Raw genomic sequence first — 19424 nt, forward strand, 5'->3', positions numbered from 1 at the left:
AAACTTCAGGGAACAAATAAAACCTTGTTGATGCAAAAGCGAAGATATATGGCTTCATTACCCTTATTGAGTTATGTCAGAAATATATTAACAACAAAAACTTTGAACAGTTTCATTGGCTCTAAAAATGTGAAGTAAATGATACCCCTTTACTTGTTATTGTTTATCATCTGAAAATTCTATCGGCTGATTTAAAAGAAAGATATTCTGATTTAAAACAAATTTATTTTCCAACATGGATGTTGCAGTTCATGTTAGTGGATTTGTCTGATATATCAAATATATCAAGAAGAACTTGCAGAAATGCAAAATGATGAGCCAGTTAAAACCTTATTTAATATGAAAGGAGTGATGGCATGGCTTCGTGAGGAAACAAAATACAAATACCCAAATTCAATCAAATGTGCAAGAAAACTATTGTTACCGATTCCATCTTCATATTTAGCTGAATGTGGATTTAGTGCTGTAAATGATTTTATTGGTAAAAAAAAAATCGTCTAGATATAACACAACGGGGAGACTTGAGACTGAGGCTAACCAAATTGGAACCTAAGATAAAATCTACGTGCAGCAAGCATCAAGGGCAAGAATCTCACTTAATTAAAATATTAAATTATTATAGAAAAATATTCAGATTATTTCAAATTTGAATTTTAGTTCTTTATTATATGTTCTGAAAATTTACTTACTTTGTTTCGCTAACAAGTTCCTAAGTTTCTGAAGTGAACAATTCGATTTTTTTAATATTAAAAATTATGTATATGTTACATAGGGGGGCATAAGAATTTTAGAAAGGCTTAGGTGGGGCATGGTACAAAAAAGGTTGGGAAACACTGGGTTAGACACTCCTTAGCGTCAGGTTACCTGTTGGAGGTTTTCGTGGTTTTTCCTTCCATGCAACACAAATGCGGGTTGTTCCATTAAAAAATCCTCCAAGCAGGCAAATTTCCTCCAATACTTGATCCAGGAACTTCTTCATCTTCTGGATTGAGTTCAATATTACAAGTCTGCAGAGTTGAATATTGATAGTCGAATACTGAGAATCGGATTGCCTGTTCAAATAAGTTTATAATATAATATATAAAAAGAATCACTCGATTTTTTATTATTTTCAATGTTTTTAACTAAATTTAAACTGACAAATAAAATAATACATGAAAAACTCTGTATCTAGAGTGGGTAATGTAAGATTACTCTTTGAAGAGATTGATTAACTGTAAGCCTGATAAATATAATTCAAATTTCCGAATTAACTTTTTATATCATTGATGTAGATATCTTTAGAGGGCTGATTAAGATAAAATATTTTTTAACGAGTCAGCAGCATATTGAACTAAAAATACTCCAGTAGTTAGAGTTTAATAGTTAATTAATCAAAAACTGTAATAAAAATTTTATGGAAACTATATTACCGTAAACCGGGGCGAGTCTACCCATCCAGAGGCGAGTATATTTTAGTTTTATTTAATTTTCACTACTTTAAATTGCAAATAAAAAATTTTTTACCGACGGAGGACTTAGTTCAGACTCTAAGGAAGATGGCGCTGTAGTAGTTTGATCCGTTTTTATTTATTTGGTGTCTTTTTAACCGACCTGTTCAAATGTCTTTTGAGAGATTTGTATTGAAAATCAGCAAACTTTTAGTTGGTGCTACGTAAGTATATTATTATTATTACTATTTTCAATTTGGTTAAGTGATAAACTTATCTAAGACTAAGATTACATTAATTTTATCTGAAAAAACAACAAAAAGAATGTAAGTTTTGCTGTTGTAAACAAAAAGCCAGAATTCGCGGGGCGAGTCTACCCATTCGTATTTAGTTTTAATAAGGCATAATAATATAACTTAGAACTTTGTTTATATTAAAATTAAGTCATTTTAAATGAATTTGAGTATATTATTTTAATTCTGCATTGATAAATTTATCATTAATAAGAAAATTTATAGGTTAAATATAAATGTAAATATTAAATATGTTTATTTTACCTATTTTTTCAATTTTTATATTACAAAATTAACTTTTTTTATTTAATGCAAGTTAAATAAATTATTATTTATAAATTATTATTACCTCCCAAAAGAATGGGAAAAAGATTTTTCATGATTCCCAATACTTAAATTTCGATTTTGTTAATAATCTTTAATTATCATTATTTATTAATTATTTAATTGTAAATTTATATTAATTTTAATTTATTTTTATCAACAATAATCAGGAAAAAAATTTATTTTATAATGTTAATGATTATAAAAACAAAACTGTGATCAAAATGTGATAATCGATCAAATACTCAATTTGTGTTATTTTATGAATAAAAAAATGGAATATATAATAAAGTTATGAATTTTACTTCATAAATATTCTATATAGTAACTAAAATAACAATTTAATAGTAAAATTTGATTATTTACAATGTTAACATTCATTTTAGTAGAATGGGTAGACTCGCCCCATACGAGAGATTTGTCAGCAGTTCTATAAAAATATACAGTAACAGCGTAACTGTTAATATTTTCTAAAATCAATTTCACAGCTTTAACGAAGGATAAATAGCGATTCCGAAACACCTAATAAAAGCCTTTTTTCTTTAATATTTACAAAAGTTTGACCACTTGAATGTTGACAAATTGAAAAAATGGGTAGACTCGCCCCGGTTTACGGTAGTTATATTAAAAGTTGTTAAATTTTTAAATTAATCGTTTGAAACTTGAAAAAGTTATCGAATACTCAATAAATAATTTCGGATCAAATTGCAATACAAAGTGTTTGCGTACATCATCCAAAAAACCATTTTTATCTTAAAATAATACATTGCGATTTTAACAGAAATATTTATTTATTTCAAGTAATTCTGTCTTACTGTAAATATTGTAAAAATTATCGTATATCAGATTTTTTTGTTCCGGTAAAAATGGTTTTTACGGTAAAAAGTACCGGCATCTTGAGTGAGCACCTTTTAGTTTTGCATAGAACTTTAAAATCTGCATATCATGTTATTTAAGAGTTAATTTGAATGTTCATGCCTAAAACTATTTTATAATATACATTTCTGTGGTATTTGTAATCATGATTTTAACATGTGTTTTGTAAGGGTAAACATGATACGTGTGGGATATGGTAATTTACTCGTAGTTGTTTTTGTAACATAGGATTATGATTTTTTTACGTTTTTTAGATAACTAAAAAAGTAGGTTTTACTATGAGTTAGTTACTGAAAGAAGCAACATTTTTTTAAAAAATTTCTTAAGAAATTCAATAAAATTATTTCCCCTTCCTATTTTTAGTTTATGTTTATTTAAAATGATGTATTTAATATCTTGGACATTAGTACTATTATTTAAACTGGATTGAAATCTTAAGCAGTTTAAAAATATTTTAATGCTTGATATTTTTGTTGTTTGAAGAAATCTTCTAATTTATTCACTTTGGTTGGAAGAAACTCAATTCTTCAGGGGAGACTTTTCTAAGACTTTTCCTTTCAGAAAGAATCTTTATATTTCCTTTTTTGCGAATATTGTTTTTAGAAAAAAATTGTACAGATTATGAATACAGTACTTATAATGAAACTTTTCAATATAAAGACTTTTCTCTATCGGGGTTTCTTAATACAGCATAGATGCATTTTGAATGGATGAAATGTCAACAAAAAATATATCTTCAGCGACGAGCTTGGCGACAGAAAAGATGTTGCATTTAACTAGACTTATTAGCTAACGTTAACCAAGGCATGAGTTGTTTTAAGAACAAAGATTATTTGTTAACCACCAAAGGTTCATGGCCCTCGTTAGGATTTGTATCTGAAGAATATCCAAAATCATCTACCACCTACGCTTTGGTTGCTGAATCTTCAGAATAGCTGCCAAACAATGAGGGACTTTGCCAAAGCATTCTGAAGGGTGGAATGGATATTGAAAAGATTAATTCTTTGGGATTAGTGACAGCTGTTTACTTATGGAAGAAATTACATTTAAAAGCTGTTTAAAATGACACACGCCGCCAAAGAGAGACTTTGTAGTTAAGTTCACTTCTTCAAAACCGCACCTCGCTATTAACGTCTAATAAATCAGCCAGATTCAAAAATGATTATCTTGAGTAATAAAAAGCAGAGGTAGATGAGATGGATAAAATTAGAATGATGATTTATGGTGTTTGCTGTCCTGATCTAAAGATAGAATTTTTTTTTCTTGAAGAATATAGTCTCTAGTAAATTTAAATGAATAAAATGTATAGTAAATTTAAATGAATAGTTTGCGAAATATAATAAATGGTAGATATTTATTACGTCTCTCTAATCCCATTATCGTCTTATTTTTTTTGTCATAAAGAGTCAACATGGTGCACGTTTTCAAAATGTATAAAATGATGGTAGCGTTGGTGAAAAGAGATGACAAGCAGGCATTTAAAGGAGTAAAAATCAACAGTTAAAATGGGATTTTTTTTAAAAAAAGGGAATATTTTCTAAATATTTGATAAATATAGACCTGTGGTAAGATGACTTAAAATTGATTTCTTTATTTTGATGATATGGAAAGTTTCTCAGAAATCAAGGTCAATACATGAGATATATCTATAATATCAATTCAAATTATATACTTAAACTAGGAGGCTTTACCCCCTGCTCCCTGACGCTCGCCAACCCCCGGAGCTGCTTTCGCAGTTCATTTCGGATTGCTTCGCAATCCGATGCTCGCTTTGCTCGCTTATTGGATACATTCTTAACGTCTAGCTTTTGTATACTTTTTTGAACACTGAAGTTCTGAAAATTTTTCACTGTAGAAAATTCTAAACCTGTGCATTTCAATATTAATTTGAAATTCCAAACAGTTCACATATTTTTCTTAATCTCACTATTCTAAATTTCAGTTGTTGAGAATAGTAACTGTTGTAAGTTTTGTTTTAAAGTCTTTCCCACCAGAGGGCTAAAACCATGTGTTGTAAAACAATATGATATAATTCTGAACGCCGGATGTAAAGCATCGGCTTCGATGAAGATAATTTTGTAAGAATTTTTTTGATAATTCGGTGAGAATTCACCCGATTAGACATATGATGCGCACTACGTGCTCTTGCGCACCGAAGCCTATCAATTAAAACGTATTAGCGTTTTATATAATATAAATTATATGCATTTATACATAAGCATGCATTTATATATATGTGTATTTATATTTATGTATTTATATATGCATGTATTTATATATATATATATATATATATATATATATATATATATATTTATATATATATGTATTTATATGTATTTATTTGTATCACTCGATTAGAGCCGTGGTAAATCAGGGAATCGAGCACTCGCTTTCCAATGAAATTAACCTTGTTCGAATCCCAGCAATTGCTGGGCGATATGAATTTCGCACACGGCTGGCACCGACCACAGTGCTGGCGAAAGATATCCTCAGTGGTAGACGGATCATGGGTTAGTGTTCCCTTGTCATTAGGGTAAATTGTGAGAGATTTTCGAGGTTTGGCCCTCCATTTACCGCAAATGCGGGTCTTCCACGAAGTTGAAATATATCCCAATAGTTGATCCAAAAGTGCCCTTGTCTTCTGGATTGGGTTCAAAATTACAAAGCAACGGAGCTGCACATTGGTAGTCGTAAACCCAAAATTGGGTAGGCTGTTCAACGACGGTTATAAAATAAAACAAAATTTAGCATAACTTATATTTAGATATAAGTAATGTATTAGTGAAGTTTCTTTTATTTATTATCAATTGATATATTTGATTTACTTATATTTCATCAAATTATGATTAAATAATTAATAATAAATTATTTAGCATTTATAATAAATTATGTGTGTCGTATGATATGAATTTAATTTAATTTATATTAATCGCATTTTGAAATCTGATGTAAAAAAAGAAATATTACACTTACTCATGAAAAAACTGAAATTTATTTTCAAACATTATTCTGTTAAATCTAAACATAATATATTTGATTAATTTTATATGCCACATAACAATTTTATTTCTAATAGTACAGTGTTTTATTTTTACTGTGTTCAGTATTGTAAAACATTAATTTGTTATAAGTGAAGTAAATAATGAAATTTTTCAATTTACTCCTCAATCATCGAAAATTATTTAATTTCAATTCACATTTAGCCTGTAGGACTTATTATGACTTTAAAATTTTTTTTTCGCACAACATGACGACTGCATCATTTGGATAAGCTATTTTTCAGAAATATGAAAAGAATAAAAATTTCTTTAAAACTAACTTTTTTATAAAAATAGTTACTGTTAACAATAAATTAAGTGTCAAATATCTAATAACACTAAAAATAATCCTGCATGAATTAACAAATGTTACATACAGTAACATCTGTATAATGGAGGTAATACTCCATAATTTCGTGCTCAACGGCATGATTGGGGAAATGTGATCAGCACTGAGCACATGCCGCCTTTACCTCCCTGATCGGCAGGTACTCATCAGTCTGAAGCTGTGGGGGCTTTAAGCCGCCACTGGGAATCGAACCCCAGCTCTTCACAATGACAGTCCAGTGCCTTAACCACTAAGCCACCGTTGTTCACTAACTTTAAAAATCACATGAAAAGAAAATAAGTGGAATCCCTCTTTTTTAAAAAATTAAACTTGCGATATTTTTACAAGAGAAAAGAACTTACAAAATTTGCTTACTTTGCTTACTGGGATTTGAATTGAATTTCTGTTGGCTTCATTGGGAGGTGAGCGCTCAGCAGTCTGTTCAGTGTGGCAGTATGAAAAAAAAGTCTTATACTATTTTTATCTTAAAGTCTTAATTATTGAAATAATATTGTCCCACAGTGGACTGATCGTCAAGACACGGTTCCCAGTAGAACACCGAAGTCAAGCATCACTGTCTCCGGTCAGGAAGCGGAAGGGTGACCACTTTGATCAGCCTGCGTATGGACCGAGGGTGTGGTATTGATTCTCGTTAAACTGTTCTACCTTAAAGTGCTAGACTTCTAGCGCAGGTCGTCGGGCTACCAAAGCAGAAGAGTCATCAGAATTGTAATGGCATGTCTTCGGATCATGCTCAGGGTTGCTTCCCAGCTCGTCGCCAATAGCCCATTATGCACTTCTAGTGCGACGTAAATAAAGTACCTACCTGAAATAATATTAAAGTTTAAATACGTTTGAAACCATGGAAGCCCACTCGTATAAAAATATCTGGCAACTCAACTTACTAAAAAATATGTCTGATGAAATATAATTATCAGGTAGAGAATCAATTTGGCAATAAAATCGAATCTCAGATTCATTTACACGATGCTTAAAACCATAAGATAATTACTGAAAAATAAGAGCAAGTATAGAAAATAATCGCAAAATGATTTTGAAAAAAAAAGGTTGAGTTATCGTTCGGTAAGTAAATCTGCATAGCAAAAACTAGAATTTGAATTGACAGTTTTAATTCGTTTATGATTAAGGTGACAAAGAGAGAGAAACTGTTACTTGAAAAACGGTCTAAAACCGTCAAATATAGGAAAAAAGTCAGTAAAAAAAAAAGGGAATATTTTACAGCAAACGGGTAATGATTAAAAACGGAAAAAAATCTGTAATTATCTTTAAATAGTTTCTTTTTCTTTAAAAAATATGTTTCCGTTTTTTATAGAATTTACAGCTGTGCAATAGTAAGCGTAATTCTACGGTTAAGAGCATCTCTTCATAACCATGTTCATTATATATTTCCACTATGTTCCGTTTATGATTAGGGTCCATTTATCTATTAATGGTTAGGATGAAAAACAGAGGAAATCCGTTTAGTTATCAAAATAACCTCAAACCGTTAAATATACAGAGAAAGTCTGTAAAAAGAATAAATTTTTTTTGCAGGGCTGTCTTCTCCTCATAAACTTTAGAGACCCTAATAGGGGCCTGAAAAAATTGTGGATCCTTAACTGTAGTCCACAAGTTAGCTACGATTTTTGTAAGCGAAAACATATATTCATTGCAATGGCTGAATTTTTCAATTTTGTGTTTTTACTATGCTTAATTAAATTTTTTAAAAATTAATGTCACTTCTCCAGGGTGCGTAGCGTTTTTAAAATGTGCTTAAAGGTGTTTATTTCCGATTTTTGTTTTTTTAAAGCCCTTAAAGGTGCTTTTTTCTTTGGGTGTTTTTAAAAAGAGCTTAATTTTCCCTTTTCCAAAAATGAGATTTTTCCTTTACTATGTTGATTTTCGCTTCGAATTATACAAAAAGACACAGTTCACATTGTTCTACTCAACGTTTTCACAATTAATCAACCCCAATCTATTTCGGCGTATTGTCAGTCCGTAGTACATGAAAACGCCCTTCGTTTTACATAATTCAAAATTTTTTGATTTTTGACAATTGTCAAAAACAATGCCAAAAGGTTTTTTTTGTTGACATGACGGTAAAAACAAGATAAAACCGTCAATTGTCAAAAACTTTCCAACCCTGTCTAATTACGATATTTTTTTAAGGTGCTTAAAAATATTTTTTGAGTGCTTGAATAGTGCTTAAAAGGTGCTTATTTTTTGTTGAACAATTTGGCTACGCACCCTGTTCTCGTTTAATAATTAATCTAAAAGGACATTTCTTAAACATTCTTTAATATGGCGGTGGTTGACTCGAGAAAAAAAACTGAATAATAAATTGAATAAAGTTGAATATGTTTCAACTTTTTGACAGTAATAAAATCACATCGCATTTAACGAGAGTTGCAATAACTTGATACATAGTCCTGTTTCGTCATTGACGAATATTAAAATTTTACTCGAATAGTTTCTAGACGGGAAGTCTAAAGTGAGGAATGCGGAACGTTCAAAGCTCCCTGTTTTGTCTACCGTAACGTCTTTGGAACTAAAATATGCCGAGTGAGCGATATTCGATCTAAACACGGGGGATTTGATGTGAGGGAGGAACTCAGAATAGAAAGTTCTATTTATGAAACCTCAAAAGGTTTAAAATGATTAAGAATTGTATAGGGGAAGTAAAGATTAATTGTATAGGTGTTGATTTTTTCTCTCTAAATAATTGATTATTTTGTATTCCGTACGCTGTTATCGCAAAATCGTGTAGAATAGCTTATCTTCAACTGTAAGCTCTAAAAAATTTCGGATCAAATTACGGTATAAAGTACCAGCCCTTTTACGTGCATCATCAGTAAAATTCGTTTTTACCGTAAAATATTATATAGTAATTTTTACAGTAAAATTTATTTAATTAGGGTGATTCATTAATTTTACACAACTTATTACCTTAAAAATTACGGCATATAATATTTTTATTTTGATACGGTATATCATATCTATTTATGAAACCTCAAAAAGGTTTAAAATGATTAAGAATTGTATAGGGGTAGTGATGATTAATTGTATAGGTGTTGATTTTTTCTCTCTAAATAATTGATTATTTTGTATTCCGTACGCTGTTATCGCAAAATCGTGTGGAATAACTTATCTTCTACTGTAAGCTGTAAAAAATTTCGGATCAAATTGCGTTATAAAATACCAGCCCTTTTAGGTGCATCATCAGTAAAATCCGGTTTTTACCGTAAAATATTATATCGCAATTTTTACAGTAATATTCATTTAATTAAGGTGATTCAGATATTTTACACAAATTATTACTGTAAAAATTACGGTATATCATATTTTTATTCCGCAACGTGTTTCGGTAAAAATGAATTTCACGGTCAAAAGTACTAGTCTTCTGAGTGCCGGTATATTTTTTACCGGAATTTGATCCGGAATTTCTTACAGTGCACGCATGAGAGCATGTTAATTTTATGTAAGGAAAAATGTCTCAAATTTTAAGGAAATAAATCTTCTGAAAAAAAATTACATAAGTTTCTTTTTTGTTTACTAATTTTTTTAAAAAATTAAGTAAAATAGACCGTTTATAGATGTATTGCAAAGGTTTATTTTATTAAATTAATTTTAGTAACAGAGTTAAATCAAATGTTACTGATTTATTCCTAATTGGTAACCTTGGTAACCTGTTAACCAAGATCCACCTAGACCGATAATAATTTCATTTAAGGGAAAACATTATAAAAATCAGGATAAATTTCCTTTGTAATTGTATTTTTTTCTACTTTTTACCAACTGCATAAACTTAAACAACATATACCACTAAGATAAACAAATGTGTATAGTAAAAGTTAAGGTTTAGTTTCTTTATTATGTTAAATTGATTTTTTTTCTCTTTAATGGTTTCATAATTGATCTTAAGAGACAATATTTCTCAAACATATAAACTGACCTCAACATTAGACGATAATAAGTTTGTTTGAGGGAAAATATTTTTAGTTTCAGGTTTCTAAAAAATATCATTTAATCTTTAATTCTTTAGAAAAATTTCTTTAATATTAATTTTAAAAGTAAAATTAAATACACTGTGAACCATTCTTGATAAAATCATGGTATAAAGTATCGTCACTTTGGGTGCATCATCCGTAAAATCCACTTTACAGTAAAATGCATTTTTACAGTAAAATATTATACCATAAATTTTACAGCAATATTTATTTCATCAGAGTAATTTAATTATTATTTCACTATAATTACTGTAAAAATTACAGTATATTAAATTTCTTCTTCCATAACATGTTTCCGGTAAAAAGTATTGGCAAGCTGAGTGCCGGTACTATAATTTGATCTGGAATTTTTTTACAGTGCAGATCGGTTGTATATCGGTTGCAAAAGTATATCTTCTTCCAGTTTAGTAATTTTGAAAAGCTTAATTAATTTTTCTTAAGTGCACTAATCGTAGTCGATATTTATTTAACCTAGAAAATATGAAGCGAATTTTATTTCAAGAGTCCGATAAATAGGAAGAAACTGAAAGCTCTTTCTAACACATTTCTTATAAAACTTATGGGTGATAAGTTCTTATAAATTTTAAAATTACAACAGGACTAAAGTTTTAAAATCGCAAAACAAATATTAAATATAGTTCACGTTAGACAATTATTTTGTTATTAGACTGCATTTCTAATATGAAGTCAGGGGTCTGTTTAGAAGAAATGTGGGACGTTAACGGACCCTTCACAAAATATCCTTTCATAAAAACGGACCCTTCAAAAAATATTTTAACTTAAAAACGGACCCTTCACAAAATAATTTATCTTTTAATCGTTCCCTTCACAAATTTGTTTATCTTCATTATTGTTTTGTTAATCGAATAAACTCTTCTCAGGAAGGGGGGGGGGAAGAAAGACAGATGTAAACGAACTAAATTTTGTCTTCCGCAGACGCTTTTTCCTTTATTCGTCTGAAATGAAAATTCTGCCTTCAGCAATATAGGCTAAATATCAAATATTTATAAGTTGCATCGCTAATTTAGTAGCTGCAATTGCTGTTTATTTTTTAAAATTTAAATTTTTTAATTACGATTTTACAGTGTTGAGCATAGTTTTGTATGTCTTTACAATTTAACAAAATCCCTGAAAAAGCTTTTTTGTAACAACGGAACCAATTTGCACAAATTCACAAAAGCGGACCCTGGTTGAAAGAATGTGACTTAACGTTTATTTTATATTCACAAATTACGAGTAATTTTTTCACAATTTCGCAAAAACGGACCTTTCACAAAATGTCTGGACAGACTCCTGAAAGTTAATAGCAAAAAGAATGAATCAGTAGTAATGAATGATTTCAACTTCCTTGTTAACTTTCCTTTAACGCTTCGTTTATTTGTCATTAATGAGTAACTCAAATGACTGCCTTATACGGAATAAAACAATCAACAATAAGTTATAAAATTAGCTTCCATTAGATTGATTAGCAGCGGAAAGTTCTTTAATCAGAGTTTAAATTGTTTAGCTTCGGAATTGCGGAAACAAAGGAATAGTTGTGGTTTTTCTCTCTAAATAGTAGTGCATTCTTTCCAATGAGAAACGCATGTGCTTTCAATAGAAGAATATCTGTTTCAACTGTTGCTGGAAAAAATTTGTCCACTAAATATTTCTAGGTTTATTTATTTCAAATAATTTTGCCTTTAATATTCACTCAAAATTCTTCTAAAATGATCATCATATTTTTTAAAAATGATAAGCTTTGAATGGGGAACATCTTTTTATTAGTCTTAGTAATAAAAAATATTTTAATTTCTATTGGCTTGGAAATAAATTCATCTTGCTTATCTCTCAAGACGATTTCAAAAGTGATTATGCGAAATAAAGCGGAACACATAACTAGAGTTTTAAACGAAGAAATTTTTTTTTATGTAATCATAAATAAATTTATTTATAATAACCTTTAAATAAGGAAGAATGAATTTAACAATAATCTTTAAGTAGAGCTTAATGAATAAATTTACTTAAAATAATCTTTAAATAGAGAATAATGAATACATTTACTAACAATAGTCTCCAAACAAAGAAATAATTAATAAATTTGCTCACAATAATCTTTAAATAAGGACTAATGAATTAATTTACTTACATTAATATTTAAATAAATAATAATTACTAAATTTACTTACAATAATCTTTAAATAAGAATAAAGAAAAGATTTGCTTACAATTATCTTTAAATAAAGAATAATGAATGAATTTACTCACAATAACTTTTAAATAAAGAATAATGAATAAGTTAACTTACAATAATTCTTTAATTAAATAAATAATATTACTGTTATTTGTTTCGAAATGTGTTGACCCTAAGTGTTCTTTCAGTACTAATTGAAATAACTAAAATAAGACATAAAAACTAATTTTATTGAATTTTAGTTTCCTATCTTCTTGTAGTTTCATGCAGGGGCGCACAAAGACAATTGTGAAATCTGCCTAAAAATTCTTCAAGCATTTTTTTCAGAGAATGTTAAAAATGCTTTTAAAATGTTATTCTTTCACTAAACTAACCTTCCTATTTTTGCTCTTTTTTGTATTTTGAAAATTTATCAAAGATTTCATAGTTAATAACATCCATCTGTCTATCTATCTATTTATCTATCTATCCCACTTCCGTCCGGATATGTAACTTATATGTATCCGGACAGAAACGGGCACTAAGTTGTCTAAAAATTTTAAATTTATTTAAAGACACCATGTTTTTTAATTCATTACTTTTATGTTAAAAATAGATACATTTTACAAGGTTATCACATGCAAGCAAACAAACATATAATTTATGATAAATGTTTATTATTCTATTGATATCCATAAAAAATTTTTGAGTTTATAATAAACGAGACATTAAATTCGATGAGCAATAAAGAGTAATGATAAGTATGCAAATTGTTCATATCACATTCAGCGAAATCATCGAATAATTGCGAATGACCATTAAATCCAAAAAAAAAAAAATGAATTAAAAGTCACAATTCTTAGCTTAAAAGTTATTAATTAAAAGTAATTTCTTCTCCGCTTCCCCAGGGAGGGGATACAGTGCCTTCTGTATCTGAAATTCATTTTGTAAACAAATTTACTAGAATTTGTACCTTAAAAAACACAGCTTAACTATTTGAATTTAAGAATTATTTTAAAGATTGACTTGATTTCATAGTTCATAAAAAATAATAAGATTAAAAGCTCCGAAAGGGTCATTAAAATTGAAATAATTACCCAATTTATTCCATTGTTAATATTTTTTTAATTCTGTAAACTTTTTTGTGTTGTAAAAATTTAGCATTTAAATAAAAATATATTTTAAAGCTCTAATTTAAATTTAGTTCTAATTAAAGCTCCCGAACTGTAAATTTTTTGAATGAATATACTTGTAGCTAGTAGTTTACAAATCTTGGTAGACACGTGTCTGAAATATTGCAGCTGGCATCCAAAATTTTATGGAAAATTTAGTTCTTTTTTAAAAAGTGTAAAATACTGAATATTTGCTTGCAAGTGGTTCCTCGAAACTAGTTCTAGTTCCAAGAAATTTTGAAGTTTTGTAGTTGGCCCTTGGTTTTAACTATTCATTTAATTGTTAAAAGCAAGAAACCTTTAAATGCTACAAAATAAAAAAAATAACGTGATGAACTAATAAATCAATATATGTTATAACATATATAGCATATATAGCATCAACAATATATATATATATAGTACAAGTATATCGCACAAGTATACAAGCACAAGTATAGTATAGAACATGTACATATATATATATATATATATATATATATGTAGCATATATAACATATATAACTATAAGCAAACGTGTTATACACGCAATTTCTTAAATTTCAAGTGTCGAAGAAGTGTACTGAAAAAAAAAGTATTGACAAAACTACCAGAATATGGTAAAATTTACCATGTTTCTGGCTCTATGGGAACACCAAAAGGCTCATTAATTTTATCGAAGCATTTCGCTAACGATTTTTGTAATATGTGATAATATGGGATTTCATAATATGTGATTTTATATCATGTTATAAAATTTGTTAAATATTGTGAAAATTGATATTTTGTTGATAGAGCTTGGCATAGATCTTGGTATGAAAACCATTTATATTTTTTAATTGAATTTAAGTTTTGGAATTTTTACTAAATGTGAACTGTAATAATGCTGAAAATCAGAATTTCCGGTAAATTATTACCATGCGAAAGGAAAAATTTACAAAAGAATGGTTTAAATACCGTACATTTTGGTTTTATTAACCAGAATTATGATTTTTTAAAATCAGAACTGTCATTACTATACACTGTATGGCAATTCTTCCATATTGTTTTACCATAATGTGTGAAAAGTAAAATGAATGGCGGAGTGTCAAATTTCTCATTCAAGTATTGTTTTCGACAATGAATTAAGTTGAACAAGAAGTTTCTTTAATTCATTCAGGGAGTTTGCCAAGTTCTTTTTTTAAAGCATGGAAAATCTCTGCAGTCAAAACAATCGGACCCATTTTACTTCTTACGTAAAACACTAAGAAAATTTGCTTTATGGCGTTCTCTGTTTCCTCTACTTGAAGAAAAAGATTTGTCTATTTTTAACTGTTCTTCAGTGTGTGATATTCTCTTTACATTGAGAACTTATAGAATTGCTAATACTTGATTAATACAAATATTTTAAGATGATTGTAGAAACATATTTTTTTTAAAATAAAATGTTTCTATAGCATTTATAAAATGTTTATGAAGTTAAGTCATATTCAATAAAATAAACAAGTAAACTGAAAATGTTTCTCTTATCTACAAATAAAATATTAGATATATAAAATATTACATTAAGAAATCATAGAATTGCTAATAATTGGTTACTACAGAGTTCTGAGATAATCATAAAAACATGTTTTTTTTAATATAAAATGTTTGTACAGCATTTATTAAATGTTTAGTAATATTCAATAAAATCAACAAGTGAATTGAGAATGTTTCTCTCAGTTACGAACAAGTATTAGATATACAAATTATTACATTAAGAAATGATAGAATTGCTAATACTTGATTACTACAAATATTTTGAGATAATCATAGAAACTTTTTTTAAGTAAAATTTTTGTATAGCCTTTATTAAATATTTATGAAGTTTGGTAATATTCAAAGAATAAACTAGTAAATGTTTAAATTCAATTGAAACAAGTAAAAAATAAACAAATCAATTTAGGTAATATTAAAAAAATAAACAAGTAATCTGAGAATATTTCTCTCATCTGCAAAATATTTGTAAAAATAATTTCCATTTTATTTATTATTAAATATTTGTAAATTGAAATAAAATATTCGAATTATTTGAGATCTTCATTTAGTGGGCTTGTTGTATGTTTTTAAATTCTTATTGGAAATAAAAACCATAGAATTTGTTACGAGATTTAGTAAAAAAAAAAACAGGTGTCGGAAGATTAATCAATATTTTAAGAAATGAAAATTTTTTATCAAGACTTAAATTAAGACTTAAAATTCTTTTTAGTTTAAGGTAAAATTGAAAAAATGATGTTTTTTTTAAAAATATATTTCAAATTAAAACTTGAGAACTTAAAACTTATCAGCAAAATAAATAAATAAATAAATGGATGAATGACATAAAATGTATAACAATTAATTAATTTTATTAAATCAATTTATCATTAAAAAAATTAATAATTATTTTATAAAAAAATTTAATTAAAAAAATTAATTATTTTTTGAAGATAACATAAAATTTATAGCAAAGATATTTCTCACATCACTTTTTACAAAACTGAAAAATCCAACCTGAAAGCCTTTCACGTATCGAATCATAGTAACGGTGGGCAAATGTAATAAACAACAAGACAGGTTTGACTGCTGGAGAAAATAGAGAGGAATTGAAAGAAAATTAAAAGAAACCCATTCAAGTTTCATCTCCCATCAAATCTGTTTAGATTTTTTTTACATTTACCTTTCTCTTCTGTGATTTGTCAGACTTCGATTACTTTCGATTTGTTTTTTTATTCAATTAAAAAAATTTATTTGCGTCTCCCAATGCGCATATTTCTTTGTTTTTATTTTCAGTAAGAGTTCTAAAAATACATATTAAAGGTGGTCTTTACGGGTCACCTTATACATGAAGATATTTAGGATTCGCATAATTTGAATAAAATAAGATAGTGCGCTTAGAAAAAAGTATGGTCAAATTTACAGAATAGGGTTAAAATTTTTCGTGATTTTGGCTCGATGGGAGCGCGAAAAAATTCTTACCGAAGTACTTTTGTAAAATTAACAATAAGATATGGTTTTACAATATGTGATAAAATTTTGGTAATTCTATCATGAAACCTAGGAGCAGTGGTCTCCGAGCCTAAATTATTTCAAATTTATTTATTGTGGTGTATTTTTCTCGGGTTTGTACTACTCTCCATGGACGAGAGGTCATACAGGAGATGAGAAACTTCACCTAAAGCCGCACCAATACCGTGCATTTGATTTATTTTATTTTGAAGGCATTTTTAAACACAATAAAATTAAAACCATTGAATCAGAACAATCTAAAATATAAAAAATCAACTGTTATCCCCCCTTTCTCAGCCGATAGCGGTAAAATTATCTAACGTTGATCGGTCCGCGGCGATAAAAAGTTTGGGGAACTCTGATTAACAGCATGGTGTAAAAACTATTTATTTTGTTAAATTGTCAGTTAATAAATGTGAGGTAATAAGAGCTTAAAATTTGAATATCAGAATTTCCGGTAAATCATTACCATGCGAACGTTGAAATTACCAAATGAATGGTTTTGTAAGGAGACTAGTTGTTGTCGACCATGTCAACCGTCATCTATGTAAAGGTACCCCGACATAGAGTCGAGTTAACATGTCTTATATATACTAGTGAATTGTAATTGTAATTTTGTAGTGGTAGATACCCTACAGTACTCCCCCACCAGAATTATATCTGTGATAGAATTCGATACATGGATTCTAGCTGCTGTATTTGTGACAGACCGGGAGAGCTGGATTAAGGTCACCGGGTTTTTGAACATTAGTCATGAGAGCTGTATTAAGATCATGGTCGTAGTCACTCCTGTGATGCCTTTAGCAGTCGAGTGTATGCAGGCCGACGTTGTGTTTTAATCGAGAGTTAGTAGCAACAGCGTGAGGAGGTGGATAATGTCGCAGTCACAAGTAGCAAATCAACTGTTCAATGTGGACCATCCATCGAAGTAGGCGTTTCTGCTAAGGTAGGCGTTACTGTCATGATAGGCGCGTGTTCGCATCATGTCCGGGTCACCAATATGAGGAGAGTAGTTGTTGTCGATCATGTCAACCGTCATCTATGAAAAGGTACCCCGACATAGAGTTGAGTTAACATGTCTTATATACTAGTGAATTATAATTGTAATTTTGTAGTGGTAGATACCCTACAGTTTAAATACCGTGTACTTAAGCTTTATTACCAAAAGTAAGTGTTTTTTTCTTTTTTCTTTCCACTGGAAATGTCATTACCAAACATTGCGGTAATTTCACCAGAATTTTTTTCTTCGTGTGAGATTTTTCATATTATATTAACGTTTTTGGTGGTATTTCATAACAAGTGACTTTAAGACACGCGTGCGACCTTTTTTAAAAATGTTTACTAGGTAGACATATGAATGAATAAGCAGAGGTTCTAGAAATCACTTATCTGGAGTCTCAAAGGAAAACAGAACAAGCGAAAGTGTTTAGGTTGTAAAATTTGGGACGTAGGGTAGTACTATAATGGGAAATAGTTTGTTTTTCTTTTTCAACTGAAATGTTTTAAACAAGAATTTAAGAAGCCGATGTTGTTAGCTTGTTGAAATTTACCCATAATTTAAGCCAGAGTAATGGTTATTGTAAATCTTTCTACTCTTGTCAAACACATTTAGTTCTGGAGTTGACTATTTACTTGCCAAGTGGGTCACAGCAGATCTGGCGCTTGCAATCAAGTTATCAAGAAAAATAAAGATTCATTAGGTGCCTTTGGAGGTTGGAATCCCAAGGGATTGCCAAGTTAATTTTCTTTAAAAAAAATATGTCATACAGACAAGGTTGCCTTGTGGAGTAACACATGTTTTAGCTAAATAAACATGTTCTAAAATGTTTTGTAGAAATTTGCTTTAAATGATTGTAATACCTTTTTTAAATATAACAAAATTGAAATATATTATTTTAACATAATTTATCCCATAAGAACAACTTTTGTAATTAAAGAAGCTAAAATTTTTCTTACATGTTTGACATATAAGTTAAAAGTAACACAAATTTAGTTTCCTAACCTTTTTGCCGATAATGAATCAATTTATGCAAAAATATTAATCAAATGCCCTTTTCTTAAATATTGTAAAAATTGTTTAAGAAAATGAATATTTTCCAGCCATACATTGGGCATTAAATTGCCTATGCATGGTTAAAAACTATGTATGAAACTAGTTTTGAACTATGGATAAGCACTAAAGTGCCCATTAAAAAGTTCAAAACGGGACGGGGACATGTTTTAACAACGTGAATAAAGCACAAATTAAACACAGTTTTGTCTATTTCTGTGCTTGATTTGAGCTTTAACTACGTTGTTTTTCAGGTTAGTATATGCGATGCCACAATCGGCACAACAAATTTCCCAGCTTTTAAAATTTCTTTAATTTCTTAAACTTAATTTTTTCAATCATTCTTTATCAAATTTTAATTAAATTAAAAAAATTAAATTTTTATTACAATTTATAAAAAGCGAATATAAAATACTTGATTCTTTTCTTAATAATTAGTGCAATGTAACGGCCAACTTTTTATTTCAATACTAATGTAAGACTCATTAATTTCATGTCGCGACTAAATCGAAAACAAAAATCTATTTATAGCTCTTAATTCTTTATTTCTTACAACAAAAATGTTTCAGTAGCATGGTTATACAAATTTTCACAGTCTTTTTGACAATTCGTTTTCGCCAAATTGGTTTCAAATTTAATATTGATTATGGGGGGTTGGCTTTATTTTTGGCCGTGTTATCTTTCGATAATTCGCCAACCTTGGATCTCTTCCCATGCTCTTAACTGTTAGTTGGGAACAATTCATTCACTTTTATTTTGGAATTAT

The 19424-nt window shown here is 28.7% G+C and overlaps 1 protein-coding gene across 4 annotated transcripts in view; it reads left to right on the forward strand.

Moving 5' to 3' along the window:
• LOC107440408 (uncharacterized) overlaps positions 1-19424 on the forward strand; it is a 77622-nt gene that overhangs the window by 10197 nt on the left and 48001 nt on the right. The gene's annotated exons all lie outside the window — the stretch shown is intronic.

Source organism: Parasteatoda tepidariorum, chromosome 9, assembly GCF_982258835.1.
Source record: "Parasteatoda tepidariorum strain Cologne lab strain chromosome 9, Ptep-v5.0, whole genome shotgun sequence".
Taxonomy (NCBI): Eukaryota; Metazoa; Arthropoda; class Arachnida; order Araneae; family Theridiidae; genus Parasteatoda; species Parasteatoda tepidariorum.